The 4,287-nt window shown below is 43.9% G+C and overlaps 1 pseudogene; it reads left to right on the forward strand.

Moving 5' to 3' along the window:
• Positions 1–2,371, forward strand: part of LOC104853402 — a 13,920-nt pseudogene extending 11,549 nt beyond the window's left edge.
• Positions 2,372–4,287: the final 1,916 nt, after the last annotated feature.

Below are 4,287 nucleotides of genomic sequence, written 5' to 3' on the forward strand. Positions count from 1 at the left end.
CTCTCCTCCTCCTCCTCCTTCTTCCTTTTTCAGACAGAGAATAGAGGAAAAAAAAAAAAGAATAAAGAAATAGCTCCCAGTAGTTAGGAAGGGACCTGAAAGTGGGTTTTCAGGGGGAATATTTGTCTAAGAGTTGTTATATCAAAAACTGACCAGTTCATTCACGAAATGCAAATTAAAGCAATGCTGAGATTCCATCTCACTTCAGAAAGAATGGCTGCTATAAAGAAATTAACTAATAAGTTCTGAAGGGGCTGTGGGGAAAAAAGGAACACTTCTCCACTGTTGGAGGGAGTGTAGACTGTGGAAATCAGTGTGGATATTCCTCTACAAACTAAAACTAGAGATTCCATTTGACGCAGCTATTCCCCGTCTTGGTATCTTCCCAAAAGAATTAAAACCATCATACCACAGCTATATATGTACAGCCATGTCTATAGCAGCACACTTTGTAATAGCTAAGTCTTGGAAACAGTCCAGACGTCCATCAACTGACAAGTGGATAAAGAAGATTTATTAAAAATATAATGGAGTACTACTCTGTCATAAAGAAGGACGAGCTTCAGACATTTATATTGCTAAATGGGTGGACCTTGAGACCATACTCTTAAAGGAAAAAAGTGTTCAAATGGGAGGGTGAACAAGGGAGGAGAGAGGGAGAGAGGAAGGTTCAAGAAAAAAAGTGAAAATAGAAAGAAAAAATGGAAACAAAGGTTTTGGATATAGGGAGGAGAGGGTACTTGAGGGGGAAATGGGATAAAATAAAATAAAATTTATTTTTAAAACATGACCAGGGCTCAGATACTCTGAGTCAAACTAAGGTCAAACTTCAGGACTGAAACAAGCTTATTTAAACTAAAAATGGGTCTATGAGGAGTACAGACTTGAAGCCGGAATATATCTGCAGGTGCTGTTGGCCTGTATCATTAAAAACACAAAATGAGAAGGAAAAACATTTTCCAAATAGGTAGGCACAGAAGTTGTCGTAGTTCCGGGCCAAGGCTGGTGACAAAAGTTTCCAGGTGGAGAGCAGCCACCCCTGGATGGACAGCGAAAACCACACTGAGCCGGATCCCGCAACCACAGCCCTGCCATGATCGACCTCGATGTCTTGCTGGCAGATTTGGAGTCCACTACCTCTCACATCTCCAAATGGCCTGTGTTCTTGTCCCGGGAGGCTCCCTACTCCTACCCAACTGGAAACCACACCTACCAGGAGATCCCCCCCCCCCCGCACACGTACCTCTATGCCCATCCGGAAAGGCCCTCAAGGACACCATCCTTGACCCCTTAGACCAGTGGCAGCCCAGCAATTCCCACTTCACCCACCAGCCACCTCCATCCCTGTCACCTGTGTGTGGTTCCAGGGCCAAAACTTCCAGTACCTGCACACCCCAGGACAGCGTCAGCTCTCCGTGCTCCTGAGTTGGTGAGGAAGACCACCTCTACAGCTTCCCCAACAAGGAGAAATCAGCTGAAACTTCACCTGCTGTAATGAGCTTCTCCCTGTGCTGCTGGAACTGAAGGGCATGATAGCCTTGCTGTCAGATTTCCTAGTTCATGGCCCTGGGGAAGGCCAAAAGCATCTCACCACCTGGGGGACCCCCAAAGCAGGGGAGCTAGCTAGACAGTATGCAGGGGAGCCTGCAGTCCAACATGAACAAGCTGCGGGTGGCCACAGGGGCCAAAGGCATCTGTGGGGTCTGCAAGAAACCCATTGCTGGGCAGGTTGTGAGTGCCATGGGGAAGACATGGCACCCTGAGCACTTTCTCTGCACCCACGTCTAAGAGGAGATCAGATCCCTGAACTTCTTTGAATACGATGGGCAGCCCTACTGTGAAAAGGACTATCACAACCTCTTCTCCCTGAGCTGCTATTACTGCTATGGTCCCATTCTGGATGGGATGACAGCCCTTGACCAGACCTGACACCTTGAGCACTTCTGTACCCAGTGCAGTGCATTCTTTGGCCCTGAAGTGGTTCCATGAGAAAGACAGCAAGGCCTATTGCTGGAAGGAATATTTTGAAATGTTCTCACCCAAGTGTGGCGGTGGTTCTGGGCCATTCTAGAAAACTACATCTTGGCCCTCAACATCCTCTGGCATCCTGAGTGCTTTGTATACAGAGAGTGCTTCACGCCTTTTGCCAATGGCAGCTTCTTTGAGCACAACAAGCAGTGGTTCTGTGAGGTGCACTGTCACGAGCACTGAGGCTGGCTGTGCTACTGCTGCTCATCACAGGTCGCTGCATCACCACCATGCCAAGGAGTTCCACCCCGAGCACTTCGTCTGTGCCTTCTGCCTCAAGCAGCTCAACAAGGGCACCTGTAAATCCAGTACTTGGGAGGCCAAGGCCGGAAGATGCACATGAGTTCAAGGCCAGCCTGGGCTACAAGTGAATTCAAGGCCACTTTGGGCTACAAAGGAGATCTCCCTTCATTTGTCAGTTTTTCTCACGGAGATGTGGCCAGGGCAGCCAGGCCTCAGGAGTCCAGTCAGGCTTGGGACTTGATCACCCCATCGGACAGCTGCATCAAAAAACTCCTTCCAAACATGTGATGAAGGACAAAGGACATCAAAACCTGCTATTGGGACCTGAGGCTCCACCAAACATCTGCCTCGAAGCTTTGCAAGGTGCTTGGGGAGTTTGTAGAGGTCCAAGTCCATAGTCGGCTGGCTCTATGACAGAGTAGCACAGCAGAGAGGTATGGTAGAGGAGAGGCAGTCCACGGCAGGGCAGGCAGGAAGCCAAGCACATCTTCTTTATCCATTTATCGGTTCATAGACATTTGGGCTGTTTCCAAAATTTAGCTAAGAAAAATAATTTTTTTTTTAATTTTGAACTCAGTCCTTGCATTTGCAAGGCAGGCCACTGAACCACTGAGCTAAATTCCCAGTCCAAGAATTTTAAAAGTATATCTTAGAGGGCCAGGAATTGAGCTCAGTAGTGCTGCTGCCTGCCTCACAAGCACAAGGTCCTGAGTTTGATCTCCTGTACAAAAGAAAAAAATGTATATATATATTAGAAAGTTGGCTTCTCCTAAGGTTTTGATGTCAAATTTGGATTTGATTTTTCTGCTTTGGTGTTAAATATTTCATCTGCCTTGTTTTTAAAAATGAGGACAGTAGGGCTGGGAATTTCCCTCAGTGGTACTGCTGCCTGCCTCACAAGTGCAAGGTCCTGAGCTCAATCCCCAGTACCAAATAAATAAATAAAATGAGGATATTAGCTTTGCTATTCTGAATTAAAAGATAAAGGAAAAAAGTGAGCATATCTTGCACAGTGCTAGAAAAATGTTTTCAATACATTTTTTAGTGTACAAGCAAAGTCATTATAGAAATATTCAGCATTTACCAGTAAAACTCATTCTAATAACCAAGGAATGACTAAAAAAATCATGTTACTCAACACAGTAAGATGCAGTCATTTAAAAATCTATGTAGCAACAAAAACAAGAACAATGTTCTAATTTTATGCAAAAAAATCTAACCATAAAATTTCGTATTTATGATGGTAGCCATATAAAACACATACAAAAACATTACAAATATATATACAAATGAGAATAGTTGTGTGTAATAGTTTATATCATACCTAGATGCCCACCAAGAGCTTCATGTGCTCAGGGCAAGGCTTTTGGAAGAGGGATTAGACATGGGGGATGCTGTAGCTGACTTCTGGGAGGAGATGAGACCTGGTTAAAAGCAAGTCACTGGGAGCTGAACTGGAGGGGTGTATCTCTCTCCCTAGCCCCTCTTTTTGCTCTACTTCCTGACTGCCATGACATGTGTAGTTTTCTTCCTCTGCATCCTTTTGTCTTGCTGTTATGTCCTGGAGCCAGCCAACCATGGACTGTAACGATGAACCAAAATAAACCTCTACTCCTTTAAGTTGCTGATATTGGGTAATTTGTCCAAGCCATGAGGAAAATGACTAAAACATTATATAATACTAGTGAAACATGGGAGTCTAACATCTTCTTTTTTACACTTTAAGAATGTAATTTTATAACTAAGCAAATTTATTAAAATTTAGGTGAAAAATATATTGTGCAATTATATTTGTACTTCATACTCCAATCTCTGACTCACCACCATGGATGGAGCCCCCTCAGCCTGGCCCAGCTGTGGTCTCAAAGATGCATTTACCTGACCCCTTTAAGGCCGGGAGGTTCTTCCACATGACTTTTCATTTCCTTCATTGAAAAGTATTTCAAATGTATTTTTATTTATTTTTCTATAAAACTTTTAATAAATATTATTATAAATATTTTTATAAAATAGTAT

Source organism: Fukomys damarensis, unplaced genomic scaffold, assembly GCF_012274545.1.
Source record: "Fukomys damarensis isolate Sample0158 unplaced genomic scaffold, DMR_v1.0_HiC HiC_scaffold_38, whole genome shotgun sequence".
NCBI classification, from domain to species: Eukaryota; Metazoa; Chordata; class Mammalia; order Rodentia; family Bathyergidae; genus Fukomys; species Fukomys damarensis.